General features: G+C 48.0%; 1 long non-coding RNA gene across 1 annotated transcript; it reads left to right on the top strand.

Moving 5' to 3' along the window:
- Window positions 1–12132: 12132 nt before the first annotated feature.
- Window positions 12133–19846, top strand: LOC116973063. Its single transcript, XR_004411992.1, has 3 exons — window positions 12133–12314; window positions 12352–12354; window positions 19819–19846. It is a non-coding gene; the product is annotated as an uncharacterized LOC116973063 (long non-coding RNA).
- Window positions 19847–20211: the final 365 nt, after the last annotated feature.

Raw genomic sequence — 20211 nt, 5'->3', positions numbered from 1 at the left:
GAACAGTTCAGCAGTGTACGGATGCTTGAAATCATACATTATCTCCAACAAAAGAACATAAGAAATAGGACAAAAGCATTCGGCTCTGTGATCCTGCTCCAATATTCATTATTATCCTGGCTATTCTTCCACCTCTCCTTCACTAACCCATCTCATTTGATTTTCGTCATAACCAGAAACCATTGATCTCTGTTTTGGAGGAAAGCTGTGACTGAGCTCTTCCAGTCTTGCAGGGCAAGGTATTTAAAAAGTGAAAAGATTTCACAGGTTGGTCAGTTTGTGTTTCTTCACACCCTCCCTTCTTAAATAGCCAACTAAGACATTCAGTGCAAGGACAATTATAGTTGGGTAATAAATGTTGGAACTGCTTCAAACACACACACATTGACTAAATAATAAAAAATAAAATGTTTCTTTTTCAATCTGAATAATGCCTAATTTATCATTCCAATCGTCATTATCATGGGGATAAAAGTTCCACCAGTCTTTCTGGCAGTCTTTCATCAAACACCCATTTTTTCTTCATGAAAAAGAGATTACCCCTGAAGAAAACATGAACAATATATCCAATGGTAATCGTGGGAATGTGACCACAGTGATTTGTCTCAATTACATTTTAGAAAGTGATATAGCAGATGGAACGCAAAATGAGTGTATTTTGTGGATTTAAGGCATGCTTCCCTGAAAATAGTGAACAGAAGTAAACAGGCTCAAGGGAATTGATACATCCATTAAATCCCTGATTCACACATGTCAGGCCACTATTAGAAACATTAAAGCAAATTGTGACAGAAATAAAGGAAGAAATAAAGATGGAAGATCTATAAAGGAATTCAAACAGAGGTCCGAGGCTTATCGAAAGATACTGTATGAAGAGCAAACAGAACTCTGGTATGTAACAGAACAAGCCAAATGCATAATGCATTAAAATAAAAGAGGCAAGATACAAAGTTAAGTATTTCTAGCACAGCTGAGATTGTTGGAACATGGGTTCAGCTGTTTGAAGAGATTGATTTACACTTTGATATTTCAGTTCATATTGTCCGTGCCATTAATTCTCTCCAATGTTTGGTGTTTAAAAGGGTAACAGGTCATGGATGAAGTGACATCTGTTTTGGATTGTGTTCCAAGGGCTTTACCTGCATTTTACCATGTGGTTTAAAGCGTTGCTAATCTGGATTTATTTTATCGCTCTGTAATGCCACTTAAAGTGCTGGAAATGGGAGTTCTGCTCAAAGGTGCCTTTTTTTTACTTTGAGTACAATAAATCTCTACAATTGTCTGCAGTTTCCAATCTGAGTATTTCTAGGAGAGGCATTACAACAATGTCACAAGTAGAAAAGCTACAAAGGATACTTGAAACATTCATGGTCCAATCATGTAGCAAACGACTTCCCATGCCATTCAAAAAATGACAGAATCCTTTTTACTCAATTCACGATCAATATAAAAGCATTTTCTCATTCATTTCTAGTAATTACATAATAAATACATAACAAAATACTGAAAAATAGGCATCCTTTCAATACAACCTTGAATCCTCTCGGGATTCACAAAAGCATTGTTAGATTGATTTTTAACTCCCAGAAAAATCCAAGAGCTAGTAATCTTCTTTAAGAGGACCTTCAGTCAACTTTGCATCCCCTATGAAAGACAAAGTTATGTACTCAAGATAGACACAAAATGCCGGAGTAACTCAGCAGGACAGGCACCTAAACAACGAGTCATTTTGCCCGGCTTGGCAACCAGATACTGGTTTGTACTGAAGATAGACACAAAAAACTGGAGTAACTCGGCGGGTCAGGCAGCATCTCTGGAGAAAAGGAACGCGACGTTTTGTGTCGGCGGTGGGAAAGATAATAGGTGCGGGGTGAGGAAGGGTCGCAGGGAATGACGGGCCGGAACAGCGGCAGCAGCGGCCGTGATAGCGGCTCCATTTCCTCCTCCTCCCGCCCCCCGCCCGCTCTGCTTGCAAATGCGCGAACGGCGTTTAAAAAAAACCTCCCGCACGCCGAGGCCGGGAGGAGGGAGGAGAAGGGAGGGGGAGGCATCGGCGTGCGGGAGGGGTTTTTTTTTAAAGCGGTTATAGCCGTTAGCGGGTTTGCAAGCAGCGGCCGCTATCATGGATGAGGAGGAGATGGAGCCGCTGTGCGGGACCAGTCATTCGCTCCGACACTTCTGAAGCAGCTGCACCATAGATCCTATAGCTGTAAGATCTTTGAGCTGCACCGCTCGGCCCCGCATCTTGCTGTTGGCTGGCGGAGGAGGGAGGTGGTGGCGAGGAGTTCCCAACGGCCAAGGCATGATGTTGTCCAAGGAGCGCTGACCCTCCTTCCTCCATACCTCGCCCCCCCCCCCTTTTCTCTCTCTCTCTTTTGTATGCCCCTCCACCCCCCCCCCCCCTTATCCTGGGACCCCTCCTCTACATCCCGCACTGATCCCCGTTCCCGCCTCTATTCAGTCCTCACTGACATCCCCTGTGCTCCCCTCCCCATCTCCCCCCCCCCCCCCCCCCCCCCCAATCTATTCATCCTTCGCTGATCACCATATCCACCTCGCATTGATTATTCTGCCACCCCCCACCCCCTCCCCCCATCCATCCTACACTGGTTCCCCAATTCACCCTGCACTTCTCCATCCATCCTGTACTGGTCCCCCATCCATCCTGTACTAATCCACACTTTCATCACGTACTGACCCACCCTCCATTTACCCTGCACCTTCCCCTCATTCATCCATATATAACATATAACATATAACAATTACAGCACGGAAACAGGCCATCTCGGCCCTACAGTCCGTGCCGAACAATTATTTTCCCTTAGTCCCACCTGCCTGCACTCATACCATAACCCTCCATTCCCTTCTCATCCATATGCCTATCCAATTTATTTTTAAATGATACCAACGAACCTGCCTCCACCACTTCCACTGGAAGCTCATTCCACACCGCTACCACTCTCTGAGTAAAGAAGTTCCCCCTCATGTTACCCCTAAACTTCTGTCCCTTAATTCTGAAGTCATGTCCTCTTGTTTGAATCTTCCCTATTCTCAAAGGGAAAAGCTTGTCCACATCAACTCTGTCTATCCCTCTCATCATTTTAAAGACCTCTATCAAGTCCCCCCTTAACCTTCTGCGCTCCAGAGAATAAAGACCTAACTTATTCAACCTTTCTTTGTAACTTAATTGTTGAAACCCAGGCAACATTCTAAACAACATCCTGTAGTGATCTCCCATTCATCCTGCACAGACCCTCCGATCCACACTGTACTGACCCCCCCACCCCCCCCCCCAATCATCCTGCGCTGATCTCCCCCCCCCCCCCCCCCCACCATCCATCCTGTACTGATCCTCCCATTCAAGAAGAATGGGGGGAACAGTCTGAAGAAGGGCCTCGACCCAAAACGTTGCCTATTTCCTTTGCTCCATAGAAGCTGCCTGACCCGCCTAGTTTCTCCAGCACTTTTGCCTACCCCAATCCATCCCGTACTTAACCCCCCCATTCAACACCACTGACATCCCCCGTGCTCTCCCCTCTCAATTCTACCTACTCCAACCAACACGTACTAATTCACCTGCCTCAATCCATCCATTCTGCACCGACTGCCTTCTAACCCCCCCCCCCCCCCCCGCCATCTATCCACCCCGCACTGATTCACACACACACACACCTCCCTGACCCTATTGTCCTGTAAATGTCTTCAGAGGGAACATTGACTATGTTTGATAACGGAATGCAATCAAATGTGTTTTAATTCCCAATGTTATTATTTGTTTTAATCCATAAAGATGGATTAATTAAATTGTGAACACGTGAAATATTAAAACCGCAGTGTTCGATTGTCACTGCTACCATTGACACGTTATTACAGAATTCATTTTAACGGCAAATCAATGCTCTTAATATGGAGTATCAGTACTGTAGTTATTTAATGAGCAACATTCACAACTATACGTACGCATATATGTTACCATGGTCCAGGATTTATTGACACAGGTTGATCATACGCTGAATAATCCAACCGCATTTTTGTTTGGAAGTGGAATGAACTAATAGAAATTGCATTTATTGCAATGTGTAAAAAGAGTTGAGATACTGTCTTATAATTTTGCTGCATGTCATTGTGGGATATATCATGTTTGGTGAATGTTTAGTTTGTGACTTTATTTGAAGCAGAAATAATATGTGAATGCTTCATTGAGTATAATTCCGACTGGTAACTATGCACTTCGTCCGAGCACATTATCGCACACATCATGCAAGCCATCTTAAATGACCACCTAAACTGTTATTTGGCAACCTAAAAAGCTGCCAAGGTTGTCCAGCTGGCAACAGGGAAAAAAAGTTAAGCGAGAGCCCTGCAGATATGGTCTCCACTCTGAATGAAAGAGTTGTCTCTGAGGTTCCTGTTATCTTTCTCCCCTCTCACCTTAAGCTGATCGCTCTCGTTGTAGAATCCTATACTCTAGGAAAAAGGATTGTGGCATTCACTTTATCCATGTCCCTGATGATTTTGTACACTTCAATTAGGTCATCCCTCAGCCTCCTTTGCTCAAAAGTGAAAAGTCCCAGCTATAAGTTACATCCCTATAAGTCAGATAATATCTTGGTATACATTTTCTGCACCCTTACCAACTTGCCCTATACATCAAATGTATTACATATGCATCATCTTACCTCTGTACAATGTACATATCAGGAGTTAATTTTTTTCTTCTGGAATGTACCAGCATCAGTTCAATGTGGTGTCAAATTATAAGGTCACAAGGAATAGGAGTAGAATTAGGCCATTCGGCTCATCAAGTCTACTCTGCCATTCAATCATGGCTGATCTATTCTCCAACTCCATTCTCCTGCCTTCCCCCCCATAACCTCTGACACCTGTACTAATCAAGAATCTATCTATCTCTGCCTTAAAAATATCTACTGACTAGGAACCCACAGCCTTCTGTGGCAAAGAATTCCACAGATTCACCACCCTCAGATTAAAGAAGGACTAACTATCATCAAACGCCATCATCCTCAAAATTTCAATTATCCTCTTGGAGAAAAGATTAGCGAGTGAGTGGATAGGCTGAAGGAAGACTTTCTCCTAGGTGAATAAAGTTCAGGAGGTTTAAAAAGAGCGCCAAGAGTTAGCCTGGGGAAATTACCTTGAAGGTCACAGAGGATCAGCAGCCAGACCAGCGAGTGAGTGGATTGCCTGAAGGGCCTGTCCCATTTGGATGACCTAATCCATGAGTTTATAAGACCCTAGACGAGTTGAAAAAAATGTCAAGGTTGTGTTAACTCACCAAAGTAAAAGACCTCCTACGACCTCCTACGACTATGTCTACGCCCTCCTACAACTATGGCTACAACCTCCGATGACTATGTCTACGACCTCCTACGACCCCCCTCGACCTCAAGCCCATGTCCCACTTTCCCGAGTTACTAATGAATTCTCCCGGGTTTTCCCCTTGATTCAAACTCGGAGATGTCAGCCGTAGGTACTCGGGGCTATTTTGTTTACTCGTGGACATTTTTCAACATGCTGAAAAAACGTCCCGACTTACCAGATGCCCTGAGTACCAATGGCTGGCATTACGAGCTGCTACGAAATATCTACAGACTCCTACGGCCTGCTATGGACTCGCTACGGACTCCTACATTCTCCGAGCTTGAATCAAGGGGAAAACTCGGGAGAATTCGTAAGTAACTTGGGAAAGTGGGACAGGGGCTTCAGTCTTCCACACCAAAGACCAACTATGACTAGCTATGAGTGGAAAATGATCACATGATTAAATGATGTCATGTTTGCATTTTTTACTTGGGCCAGTTACCGACCTACGACTACCTATGACTATCTACAACTATCTACGACTACCTACGACTACCATCATGACCTACTACGACCTACCTATGACCTACCTACGACCTACCTATGAGTAAAAAGTATTGATTTTCTCCATGCTGACCTTTTTTTTGCTCATGAACATTTTTTATCAGGCTGGAAAAAACGGCGCGACCTATTTGAGGCCACAAGTACGTGGAGACCACTCATGAGCACGAGGAAGAGTTGCGAAGACCTCCTACGACCTCCTACGACCTTGCTGCGAGTATGAGTCAGGGGAAAACTCGGCAGAGGTCGCCTATTAGGTCGTGAAAGTGGGACGGGGCTTGAGACATCCTTATTAGTTGTTTGGATAGTGACTTGTTTAGGTAAAATGAAGTTCAGGTCTAGGGGAGCAGCCTGTTGGGACCACCCTTGGTGAAGGGAAGTGCCTTGGTGATGGGAAGTGCCTTGGTGAGGGGAAGTGCCTTGGTGAGGGGAAGTGCCTTGGTGAGGTAAAGTGCGAGTCTTTGGCTCAAGAGTCTTCGGCAAGGAGGCTTAACTTGAATCGGTTGTGTGTTTAATTTAATTTAAATATTTATACTTGTGATGGCCGGAATGTTATTGTAGTGCATTTGGTGCAGTATGTGGGAAGTGCTGCTGGTGGTGTCACTGACCACTACACATGTGGGAACTGTGTTCTGATGCAGCTCCTCAAGGTCCGAGGTAGGGAACTGGAGCAGGAGCTGAATAACCTGTGGTCCATCCGGAACGATGAAAGCTTCTTGGACAGGACCTACAGTCAGGTCATCAATCCAAGAGTGCAGGAGGTGCGATGGGTAGAGATGGAAAGAATGGGGATGAAACGAGAGCAGGAGACTTCGTTGGGAGTACCTCTTGCAAACAGGTACATCTTCTTGGGAGCTGTTGGGACAGAAAACACTTCCAGTCCGAGCAGCGGACAAGTCTGTGACTCGAAACCTAGCGCTGAGACTCAACCGGCGTCAGGCAGAGCCATAGTTGTGGGTGACTCCATTGTCTGAGGTGTATTGCCTTCCTAGTTCCAGGGTCCAAGACATCTCACACCGACTTCAGAACATCCTCGAGAGGGAAGGAGAGAAGCGGGAAGTAGTTGTGCTTGTAGGCACAAATGACGTGGGTACGAAGAGGAAGGAGGTTCTGCAATGTGAGTATAGAGATCTAGGCAGGAGGCTGAAAAGCAGGACTTCTGGGGTAGTTATCTCTGGGTTGCTTCCAGTACCTCGTACTAGTTAGGATAGGAACAGGGAGATAGGGGATCTGAATGTATGGCTGAGGAGTTTGTGCAGGGGGTAGGGATTTAGATTTCTAGATCACTGGAATCTCTTCTGGGGCAGGGGTGACCTGTACAAAAGGGCGGGTTGCACCTTAATTGGAAGGGGACTGACATTCTTTGCTAGTGGTACATGGATGGGTTTAAAGTAAAAAGTGGGGGGGGTGGAGTCAACAACGTGGACTTGTATCCGCAGCTAACGAGAAAAAGAGTGTAGGAAAGGTCACGTTTAAACCAGGGGCGATAAACCCGGTGGGGCCAGAGGGGACACGTCCCCCCATGTTTTGAGAGGTGGGGGACATTCCTCCCAAGTTTTTGTAATCCGGATTTTAAAACCCAATGATATCTCCGCTTTCCGCGAGACAGTGGGGATGGGACAGCTGATCGAGGGCGCTGATTGGACGAGAGAGACATCGGTCAGCAGGCAATGGGGACGGGACATGATGATTCAGCGCGGTGATTGGAGGAGGGAGGAGTGGGAGGGGGGGTGTTGGACTGCGGATAGAGCGGTGATTGGAGGAGGGAGACGCGGCACAGACCTGCGCCTCATCCGCAGCCAGGATCGATCCCGGTCTCCGGCGCTGTCCTATCCCCACCCGAGTGCCCCCCCCCCCACGGGTGGCCAGAGTAGTCGGGAGTCAGCCGCGAGCTGTACCCCCAGGCCCACAGCCAGCGCAGAGAAGCAGCGCTAAACCCAGCTCAACTATGCCTGTCCTGCCAGGTTAACCTGCCTGGACTTGTGGGAAATATGGCCAGCGCGGAGAACCAGCGCGGAGAAGCAGAGCTGGTGTCCCATCAGTCCAGACAGGGCTGTAGGTTAACCCGGCAAGATAGGCAGAGTTGAGCTGCATTTAGCGCTGGATTGAGCCTCCGAAACCTCGCGCATATGTGAGTGTGCGCCTGCGCGCGGGGCCGCCAAAAAATTGTGTCCCCCCTGTCCCCCGGTCCCTCCATATTTTGATAGCGAGTTCCGTGCCTGATTGGGTCGAAGAAGTGGCAAACCAGAGGACTGGGAGAAATTCAGAACTTAACAGAGGAGGACAAAGGGGTTAATTAAGAGGTGGAAAAAAGAGCATGAAAGAAAGCTTATGGGGAATATAAAAGTTTATTTAGAGATGTAAAAAGGAAAAGATTAGTGAAGACGAATGTAGATCACTTACATTTATAAAGGAAAACAAGGAAATGGCAGAAACGTCAAACAAGTACTTTGATTCTGTCTTCAATAAGGAAGACACAAACAATCTCCCGGAAATACTAAGGGACCGAGGATCTAGTAGGAGGGAGGAACTGAACGGAATCCACATTAATCAGAAAATGGTGTTAGGTAAATTGTTGGGACTGAAGGCAAATAAATCCCCAGGGCCTGATGGTCTTCATCACAGAGTACTCAATGAGGGGGCCCTAGAAATCGTGGATGCACTGGTGATCATTTTCCAATGTTCTCTCGATTCTGGATCAGTTCCTGTGGACTGGAGGGTAGCCAATGTAACCCCACTTTTAAAGAAAGGGGGGGGTAGAGAAAACAGGGAATTATAGACCAGTTAGCCTTACATCGGTAGTGGCGAAGTTGCTGGAGTCGATTATTAATGATGTTATAGCAGCGCATTTGGAAAGCAGTGACCGGATCGGTCAAAGTCAGCATGGATTTATGAAGGGGAAATCATGCTTGACTAATCTTTTGGCATTTTTTGTGGATGTAACAAGTAGAATGGATAAAGGGAAGCCTGTGGATGTGGTGCATCTGGATTTCAAAAAGCCACTGTCTCACACAAGATTAGAGCATATTAGAATATGTTTGCAAAATTAGAGCATATGGTATTGGGGGTAGGGTATTGACATGGATAGAGAATTGGTTGGCAGACAGGAAGTAAAGAGTAGGAATTAACGGGTCCTTTTCAGAATGGCAGGCAATGACTAGTTGTGTGTCACAAGGCTCAATGCTCAGTTGTTTACAATCTATACTATTACTAAACCTCTCTTCTTGACCACTTCCGGTCTACATTGTAAATAAATTGATGCAAAAACGCTACCTTATATCACTATGGTTTTTTTTGCCATCTTACTCACCGTTCTCCTCTACTATGAGCACCCCAACATTTTTTCCGATCATTGAAATAATAGAAAAGTTATGAAGGTTTAAAAAATCATGAGATCAGCAGATTGGTCTTCTCGCCTGTCATCCACCATGATGAAGGTAACGCCCCTTCAGGAGAATAAAGGCCCAGAGGCCGGACGGGAATCAGTCAGCCCAGAAGACCGTGAGTGAGAGTTGAGTCCAGAACCGAGTCTACGCCGTCCGTGCTGACTGAACTGTGAGTCTACGACGTACTGAGTGAACTGTGAGTCTACGCCGTGAGTAACTGAGCTGTGAGTCTGCGCCATCTGTGCTGAATGAACTGTGAGTCTATGCCATGACTGAGTCCAGAGGTCATGCTCACTCCATAGGTCGTGTTCATTCCGGATATCCTGCTCACTCCGGAAGTCCCGCACACTCCAGAAGTCCCAGTCAGTGCAGAGTTCGCACTCATTCCAGAAGTCCCGCTCACTCCAGAAGTCCCGATCAGTCCAGAGGACACGCTCAGCTGTGTGAGTAGATTCAAGAGAGTTCTACTGTCATATATATGTCCTGTGTGTGTGTGAGAGTTTGTGTGTGTGTGATTGTGTGTTTGTGTGTGAATGTGTGTGTGAGCATGTGTGTGTATGTGTGTGAGTGTGTGAGTGATGGAGGGTGTGAGTGTGCGTGTGAGATGGAGAGGGTGGCTGTGTGTGTGAGAGGTGGAGGGTACGTGTGTGTGAGATGGAGGGTGTGTGTGTGATGGAGGGTGTGTGTGTCATGGAGGTTGTGTGCATGTGTGAGCCCACCAGCCATGAGTGAGTGAACAGCCAGCTCACCAGCCATGAGTGAGTGAACTGCCAGCCCACCAGCCGTGAGTGAGTGAACTGCCAGCCCACCAGATGTGAGTGAGTGAACTGCCAGCCCACCAGCCGTGAGTGAGTGAACTGCCAGCCCACCAGCCGTGAGTGAACTGCCAGCCCACCAGCCGTGAATCAACCGTGAGTCCACTAGCCGTGTCAACTGTGAGTTCACCAGCCGTGAGTCAACTGTGAGTTCACCAGCCGTGAGTGAGTGAACTGCCAGCCCACCAGCCGTGAGTCAACTGCAAGCCCACCAGCCGTGAATGAGTCAACTGCCAGTCCACCAGCGGTGAGTGTGTCAACTGCGTGCCCACCAGCCGTGAGTGAGTCAACTGCGAGCCCACTAGCCATGAGTGAGTCAACTGCGAGCCCACCAGCCGTGAGTCAGTCAACTGCGAGCCCACCAGCCATGAGTGAATCAACTGCGTGCACACCAGCCGTGAGTGAGTCAACTGCAAGCCCACCAGCCGTGAATGAATCAACTGCGAGTCCACCAGCAATGAGTGAGTGAACTGTGAGCCCACCAGCTGTGAGACCGTGAGCTCCCGTGGATTTTGAAGCAACAGCTCCAAAGAGCAGCAGGAGAAAACACTGATTGGCTCTAGCTCAAATGGGAGGAGAATTAGAAGTGAGTCAGAGGGGGAGAACAGTTTAAAATGGTTTGTAAATTTGGTTTGTAAATTGGTAAATTAGGCAATTTATCAATCAATATAAGCAAGACGGCTCTGAGGGAGCGGCCTTGTGAGGGAAGTGGCCTGTGAGAAAGGTGCGAGTCTTTGGCTCGAGAGTCTTCGGCGGGGAAAGGAGGCTACGCAAAACACTGGAGAGGGAGAGACGAAAGAAGGAGATGTCAAGCAAGCTGATTCAGTGTGATGCTTGCAGTATGTGGGAGGTCAAGGACACTGCTGGTGCCTCTGGCTGCTACAAATGTGAGAAGTGCATCCAGGTATAGCTCCTGAAGGACCGTGTTGGGGAACTGGTGAAGCAAGTGGATGACCTCAGGTTCGTCCGAGAAACTGAGTTATTCCTCGACAAGTCCTACAGTACGATTGTTACACCTAAGGTACTGGCAGAGAGAAAGTGGGTGATGGCGAGAAAGGGAGGGAAACCTGGAATGCAAAGGTCCCCAGGTGTTGTACCTCTTGTGAACAGGTTCGCCCACTTAGAAGCCATCGGGACAGAAGACGTTATCACACGAAGCAAAAAGGGCTGTTGAGCTAAAACCAAAAAGGCCAACATCAGGCAACGCCATTGTAGTTGGAGACTCCATTGTGAGAGGTACGGACAGGGGGTTCTGTGGCAACTGACGGGATTCGAGGATGGTGTGCTGCCTTCCTGGTGCCAGGATCCAGGATGTCACGGACAGAGTGCAGAAAATCCTCAAAGGCGAAGGTGAACAGCCGGAAGTGGTAGTGCATGTCGACACAAACGATGTCGGAAAGAAGGGGATGAATATTCTGCAGCGTGACTTTAGAGGGCAAGGAAAAATGCTGAAAACCCCTCCAGGGTTGTTATCTTCGGTTTGCTTCCAGTTCCTCGTGTTGTCGAGAGCAGGAACAGGGAGATACGGGACCTGAATGTGTGGCTGAGGAACTGGTGCAGGGGGCAGGGATTTAGATTCTTAGATCACTGGGAACTGTTTTGGAGTAAGGGGGAACTGTACAAAAGGGACGGATTGCATCTTAACAGGTGGGAGACCAGCATTCTTGCAGGCAGGTTTGCCACTGCTACACGGGTGGTTTTAAACTGAATAAGGGGGGTGGGGTGTCAAATGGGATAGACGAGGATGGAGGTAAAGGGAAAGTAAAGGGATGGTTAATAACCCCAGAAATAATGGGAAAGGAAGCTCACAAAGGGATAGGAGAGTATGGCCAAGTGTAATAGGGATCGATGTGAAAGGCGAGATGCGTAAGGAATTAAAAGTAACCATATAAGGTGTATATTGTATATAACCATATAAGGTGTGTATTGTATATGAATGCGCGAAGTATAAGAAGTAAAGTAGATGAGCTTGAGGCTCAGTTAGAGGTTGGTAGATATGACATTGTGGGGATTATTGAGACGTGGCTGCAGGAGGATCGGGCCTGGGAACTTAATATTCAGGGTTATACATCCTATAGAAAGGACAGGCAGGTGGGCAGAGGAGGGGGGGTAGCTCTGCTGGTGAGGTGATGGAATTCGGTCCCTTGCGAGTGAAGACATAGGGACTGACGACGTAGTGTCACTGTGGATTGAGTTGAGGAATTGTAAAGGCAAGAAGACACTAATTGGTGTTATTTACAGACCCTCAAATAGTAGCCCGGATGTAGGGTGTAAGTTGCAGCAGGAGTTAAAACTGGCACGTAACAAAGGTAATGCCACTGTGGTGATGGGGGATTTCAATATGCAGGTAGACTGGGAAAATCAGGTTGGTTCAGGACCCCAAGAAAGAGAGTTTGTAGAATGCCTCCGAGATGGATTCTTAGAGCAGCTTATAATGGAGCCGACCAGAGAAAAGGCAATTCTGGATTTAGTGTTGTCCAATGAACCAGATATGATAAGAGAACTCAAGGTAAAGGAACCGCTTGGAGGTAGGGATCATAATATGATTAGTTTTAATCTGCAATTTGAGAAGGAGAACGTTAAATCGGAAGTGGCAGTGATGCAGTTGAACAAAGGGGACTATGAAGGCATGAGAGGGGAGCTGGCCAAAGTAGACTGGAAAGGGATCCTAGCAGGAATGACGGTGGAACAGCAATGGCAGGAATTTTCGGACATAATCCGGGAGACGTCGTATTATTTCATTCCAAAAAGGAAGAAAGATTCTAAGGGGAGTAGGAGGCAACCGTGGCCGACAAAAGAAGTTAGGGAGAGAATAAAATTAAAAGAAAAGATGTATAACGGTGCTGGCTTGAAGGGCTGAATGGCCTCTTCCTGCACCTATTTTCTATGTTTCTAACACAGCAAAGAGTATCCGGAAGCCAGAGGATTGGGAAACTTTTATAGGACAACAGAAGGAAACAAAACGGGCAATACGGGCTGAAAAGATGAAGTACGAGGGGAAGCTGGCCAGGAATATAATGAAGGACAGTAAAAGCTTTTTTAGATATGTTAATGGAAAAAAGAGTAGCAAAGTCAAATGTGGGTCCCTTGAAGGCAGACACGGGTGAAATTATTATGGGCAACAAGGAAATGGCAGAAGAGTTGAATAGGTACTTCGGATCTGTCTTCACTAAGGAAGACACAAACAATCTCCCAGATGTACTGGAGGACAGAGGATCTAAGGGGGTAGAGAAACTGAAAGAAATTTTCATTAGGCGAGAAATAGTATTGGGTAGGCTAATGGGACTGAAGGATGATAAATCCCAGGGTCCTCAGGAAGGTGGCTTTAGAAATAGTGGACGCATTGGTGATCATTTTCCAATGTTCAATAGATTTAGGATCTATTCCTGTGAATTGGGGGATAGCTAATGTTATCCCATTTTTCAAGAGCGAGAGAGAACACGGGGAATTACAGACCAGTTAGCCTGACTTCGGTGGTGGGAAAGATGCTGGAGTCAATTATTAAAGAGGAAATAATGGGGCATTTGGATAGCAGTAAAAGGATTAGTCCAAGTCAACATGGATTTATGAAAGGGAAATCATGCTTGACTAAAATGGATGAAGGGGTACCAGGGGATGTAGTGTATCTAGACTTTCAGAAAGCCTTTGATAAGGTCCCGCACAGGAGACTGATGACTAAAATTAGAGCAAATGGTATTGGGGGTAGGGTGTTGACATGGATAGAAAATTGGTTGGCAGACTGGAAGCAAAGAGTAGGAGTGAACGGGTCCTTTTTAGAATGGCAGGCAGTGGGGAGTGGAGTGCCGCAAGGCTCGGTGTTGGGGCCGCAACTGTTTACCATATATATTAATGATTTGGAAGAGGGAATTAGGAGCAACACTAGCAAGTTTGCGGATGACACAAAGCTGGGTGGCAGTGTGAACTGTGAAGAGGATGTTAGGAGGTTGCAGGGTGACCTGGACAGGTTGAGTGAGTGGGCAGATACATGGCAGATGCAATATAATATAGATAAATGTGAGGTTATCCACTTTGGTGGCAAAAACAAGGGGGCAGATTATTATCTCAATGGGGTTAGGTTAGATAAGGGGGAGGTACAGTGAGACCTGGGTGTCCTTGTACACCGGTCGCTAAAAGTTGGCGTGCAGGTATAGCAGGCAGTGAAGAAAGCTAATGGAATGTTGGCCTTCATAACAAGAGGATTTCAGTATAGGAGTAAAAAGGTTCTTCTGCAGTTGTATAGGGCTCTGGTGAGACTACATCTGGAGTATTGTGTACAGTTTCGGTCTCCTAATTTGAGGAAGGACATCCTTGTGATTGAGGCAGTGCAGCGTAGGTTCACGAGATTGATCCCTGGGATGGCATGACTGTCATATGAGGAAAGATTGAAAAGACTTGGCTTGTATTCACCGGAGTTTAGAAGGATGAGGGGGATTCTTATGGAAACATATAACATTACTAGACTAAGTGGGACCCGTTGGGTCCCATGTTCACACGGGAGGGCTGGTCCCCTGACGCAATATTCCACCTCTCCACCAATTCCAATATTGGTGGCCAGTGGGGGGGCTTTCTGGAGCGCTGGTATGGGTTATTGAGGCGGCTCAATCCCTCAAGCAGCTCACTCACGGCTGGTGGGCTGGCAGTTGACTCATGACTATTTATTGAAATTCCATTTCAACCAGGGTGCAAGATCACTAAATTCAAATTCATTTTCCTACCATTTCAAGCAGGGTGCAAGGCCACCAAATTCAAATTCATTTTCCTACCATTTCAAGCAGGGTGCAAGGACACCAAATTCAAGTGCAGTTTCATACCACTTCAAGCAGGGTGCAAGGCCACCAAATTCAAGTGCAGTTTCTTACCACTTTGAGCAGGGTGCAAGGCCACCAAATTCAAGTGCAGTTTCTTACCACTTTGAGCAGGGTGCAAGGACACCAAATTCAAGTGCAGTTTCATACCACTTCAAGCTGGATCCATGGCCAGCAAATTCAAGTGCAGTTTCATACCACTTTCAGCAGGGTGCAAGGCCACCAAATTCAGTGCAGTTTCATACCATTTCAAGCAGGATGCAAGGCCGCCAAATTCAAGTGCAGTTTCATTCCACTTCAAGCAGGGTGCAAGGCCACCAAATTCAAGTGCAGTTTCATTCCATTTGAAGCAGGGTGCAAGGCCAACAAATTCAAATGCAGTTTCATACCATTTCATGCAGGGTGAAACCACCATAAAAGCACACAAAACACCAAACTCACAGTTCAGTAGACATTCAGTGTGTTCAGTTGATTCACAGCTCAGACAGAGTCGTGACCTCTCACTCCCCCATCATGCAGAGACTGAGCCACACCCACACTTCCGGGTTTTATAACCCCTCCCCCTCCCAGCGGAAAGGGTGTGGCCTTCATGACGTGATTGACAGGAGAGAGATTCTCAACATTTTTTAAACACTAATAACACTTTTATTTTTCATTGATGGGAAGAATTATCTGCACCTGCTCAGCAGAGGGGGACTGAGTAAGATGGCCAAAAATCAAAGCCGTAAGTGGTAGCGTTTTATCTAAAATCAATATACAGTGCAAACAGGAAGTAAGTGCATTTGCAGTAATGCCTTTTAACTTCAAGCCAAAGCACCCAAGCCGCCATTTGCAGTAAGTAGTGCCTTTCAACTTCAAGCCAAAGCACCCAAGCCACCATTTGCAGTAAGTAGTGCCTTTTAACTTCAAGCCAAATCACCCAAGCCACCATTTTCAGTAATTAGTGCCTTTCAACTTCAAGCCAAAGCACCCAAGCCACCATTTGGCCTACTCCTGCACCTATTTTCTATATTTCTATGTTTCTATAGTCCCTCCCCCTTCCTCCAGCAGGGGCAGCAGAGAGAATGGTGATTTTAAAAAAAACATTAATATCTCTCTGATTTGTCATCGATGGGAAAAATCCTCCGGTCCCGGAAGGGGGAGAGGGATTCTGAGCGAGGTGGCCAAAAACGACGGCCGTAGGTAGCGGCGTTCTCTCAGAAATCATGCCACAGCGAGCCAAAAGCGGTCAAGATCAGACTTTTAGTAATATATAGACTAAGTGGGACCTGTTGGGTCCCAGCATCACACGGGAGGGCTGGTCACCAATGCAATATTCCACCTCTCCACCAATTCCAATATGGCTTGCCGGGGGGTGGGGGGGGGGCTTTCTGTTGCGCTAATATGGGTGTTGCGCGCCGAAGGTACTGTTTTCCAGAGGGCTAGTATAGACATTGTGGGCCGAATAGATTCTTGGGCTGGCGGCCAACTGTTGCAACGATTTTAAATGCCAAGCCAAGGCAAACAATTTGGCGGCAGCCACCCGACAACCAAAATTCATTTTGTGAACACAAACTTTTAAAAAAGGCGAAGCAAACAATTGGGCTGCAGCCACCTGACAACCAAAATTCATTTTGTGAACGCAAACTTGTTAAAAAGGCGAGGCAAACAATTGGGCTGCAGCCACCCGACAACCAAAATTCACTTTGTGAACACAAACTTGTTAAAAAGGCAAGGCAAACAATTGGGCTGCAGCTCCCTGACAACCATAATTCATTTTGTGAACAAAAACTTGTAAAAAAGTCAAGGCAAACAATTGGGCAGTAGCCACCTGTCAACCAAAATTCATTTTGTGAACACAAACTTTAAATAAAAAGGCAAACATATTGGCAGCAGCCACATTGAGGGGACTCACCGTGGAGTAGACGTGCGTTCTGTGTTATTCACAGCTCAGAGAGCCATGACCCTCTCGCTTCCTGGGTCTGGTAGAGATTGAGTGAGGCACAACACTTCTGGGTTTTATAGTCCCTCCCCCCCCCTGCCGCCAGCGGGGGCAGCAGAGAGAATGGGGATCTTTTCTAAACATTGATATCTCTCTGATTTTTCATCGATGGGAAAACTCCTTCAGTCCCGGAAGGCGGAGGGGGGCTCTGAGCGAGGTGGTCAAAAATGACGGCCGTAGGTGGCAGCGTTCTCTTGGAAATCGCAGCACAATGGCCCAAAAGCGGTCAAGATCAGACTTTTAGTAATATAGATAAAAGGACTGGACAAGCTAGATGCAGGAAAAATGTTCCCAATGTTGGGTGAGTCCAGAACCAGGGGCCACAGTCTTAGAATAAAGGGGAGGTCATTTAAGACTGAGGTGAGAAAAAAACTTTTTCACCCAGAGAGTTGTGAATTTATGGACCTACCTGCCACAGAGGGCAGTGGAGGCCAAATCACTGGATAGATTTAAGAGAGAGTTAGATAGAGCTCTAGGGGCTAGTGGAGTCAAGGGATATGGGGAGAAGGCAGGCCCGGGTTATTGATAGGGGACGGTCAGCCATGATCACAATGAATGGCGGTGCTGGCTCGAAGGGCCGAATAGCCTCCTCCTGCACCTATTTTCTATGTTTCTATGAGTCAACCAGCGATGAGTGAGTGAACTGTGAGTCCACCAGCCGTGAGTGAGTCAACTGTGTCCACCATCCGTGAGTGAGTCAACTGTGCGTCCATCAGCCATGAATGAGTCAGCTGTGAGTCCACCCGCCATGAGTAAGTGAACTATGAGTCCACCAGCCGTGAGTGTGTGAACTGTGTCCACCAGTCGTGAGTGACTGAACGGAGTCCACAAGCCGTGAATGACTGAACTGTGAGTCCACCAGCCATGGGTGACTGAACTGTGAGTCCACCAGCCGAGCGTGACTGAACTGTGAGTCCAACAGCCGTGAGTGACTGAACTATGTGTCCAATAATCCATTCAACCCACAATATCCATACTAGCCCTCTGGACATACTACACAATAGAATTTAACATAAACTTCCACCGCAGTGGAATCAACATTTCTCACTGTGATGGAAGGCAATAATGTTCAGTCACACTTCCTCCTTTTGTTCACCCGTTGTCGGGGCCTTGAACCCTCCTCAGTCACCGCTACGGACGGCCCGATGTACAGGCCCTCTCGCCGGGATGATGGAAACTGCAACGTCGGGACAGATCAGAACACACTTGAAGTTCCCAAATCGGCCGCTTCTTAACAGAGACCGCGGATTCCGAAGTCCGAAATTGGACGGATCCTCGACAAAAGATCCCAGGCTCCGGCGATGTTAAAGTCAGTGCCACGCCCACGGCTAGAAGCTCTGCAGACCACAGCTCCACAATGTTAAAGTCAGCAGGCCCCGCAATCGGAGCTCCAACAGTGGCAATCCTCGACAAGGATCCCAGGCACAAAGATGGTAATTCCACTCTGCGCCTGCCGCTGAAGCTCTGGGTTGGTCTCTGATCGGAAAGGCCGTGCCAGTCCAGTTGGTAAGCCGCGAGGGGTGCGAAGATGCGAGCCAGAGAAAAGATGCATTTCCTTACAGCCCAGAACCAGGGATCACAGTTTAAGAATAAGTGGTAGGCCATTTAGGACTGAGATGAGGAACATTTTTTTCATCCAGACAGTTGTGAATCTGGAATTCTCTGCCACTGAACGCAGTGCAGGCCAATTTATTGGATGGTTTCAAGAGAGAGTAAGCCTCAAGAGAGAGCTCGATGTCGCCAATGGAAAGAGGAGACTCTGATCCCGGCGGAGGAGAATGACCAACAACCAGCGCCTGCTGTAAGTCCCATTCCCACCGCCAGCACCAGCCCCTTCCCCTGTGGTCACCCTCGCCGGCTCCTGCCCCCCTCCTCCATGATATCCCCCATGGCTCTTCCCCGTCTTTTCTCCGAGTTCTCTCCCCACTCGCCCACACACCCCTCTTCCCCCACAAGCCCCCTACCCCCACACCCACACCCCTCCCCCCACAACTCCCCCTGCCCCCACAACCCACCCCTCAACCCCCCATACCACTCGCTCCCACAACACCCTCGCCCCCACAACCCCACCCCACTCACACACACCCCCCTGCCCACACACCCATCCCCGCACCCACACACCCCTCTGCCCACAACCCCCCCCCCGCCCACACAACCCTCCCCCACAACACCCTCCCCGCTGACATCCCCCCCCCACAACCCCCACTGCTCACACCCCCTGCCATCAACCCCCTCCCCTACACACACTCCGTCACACATCCCCCCTCCCCCCCCCCCCCCCACACACACACCTCTCCACCTCCTACACACCCCTCCCCACCTCCCCTCACCAACAACCCCCAGCATCCTCACACACCCCTTGCCGCCCACACACATTCCTCCCCGCCCACACACACACCCCTCTCTGCCCACACACACCTCCATCCGTCCCACACACACTCCCTCCCCCCACACCACCCCTGCCAACACATCCCCCTTCCATACACACACCTCTTCCCTCCCTCCTACATCCCTTCACCCCCCCTCCTCCCACACCACTCCCACACCCCTCCCACCCCACACCACTACCTCCACCACACTACCCCCTTTCCCTCCCCCCTCCCCTCCCACAGATGAAGAGGAGGGGGAGGGAGTGCTGGGGGATGAGGCGAATTTAACCATGTCTGCGCTGTTAGGAGCTATGGGTGAGTGGTGGAATATTGCGTTGGGGGAACGGGATGCGTTGGGGGAACAGGTGAGTGGTGGAATATTGCGCTGGGGAATGGGTTGCATTGGGGGAACGGGTGAGTGGTGGAATATGGCGTTGTGGAATGGGTTGCATTGGGGGGCCCGACCGCCTGTGTAACTGGGACCCAACGGGTCCCACTTATACTAGTTTATGATAAAACTAACCAGCCATCATCAGTGTGTAGGAAAGAAAACCAGATGCTGGATTACACCAATGATAGACACAAAAAGCTGGAGTAACTCAGTGGGACAAGCAGCATCTTTGGAGAGATGTGTGGCATTTCGGGTCAAGACCCTTCTTCAGTATGAGAGTCAGGGGTGAGGGAGACTGGAGACGTACAAGGGTGAGGTGTGAAAATGACAGATCAAAGCAAATGATAATCAAGGAAATGTAGAATGGTTCATTGGTAGCTGAGGGGGCATACAATCAGCAAAATTGATCAGGAAGACAGTGAAACTAGTCAGAGAACTAGGGTGTCGGAGGGACGGAGAGGGAGAGCAAGGGCTGAAGTTAGAGAAATCAATATTTATACTGTTGGGTTGTAAATTTCTCATTCGAAATATGAGGTGCTGTCCTCCAATTTACGTGTGTCCTCACTCTGACAACGGAGGAG

This window comes from Amblyraja radiata, chromosome 1 (genome assembly GCF_010909765.2).
Source record: "Amblyraja radiata isolate CabotCenter1 chromosome 1, sAmbRad1.1.pri, whole genome shotgun sequence".
NCBI classification, from domain to species: domain Eukaryota; kingdom Metazoa; phylum Chordata; class Chondrichthyes; order Rajiformes; family Rajidae; genus Amblyraja; species Amblyraja radiata.
The sequence above is the reverse complement of the archived record's forward strand: the minus strand, read 5'-3'. Positions and strand labels throughout refer to the sequence as shown.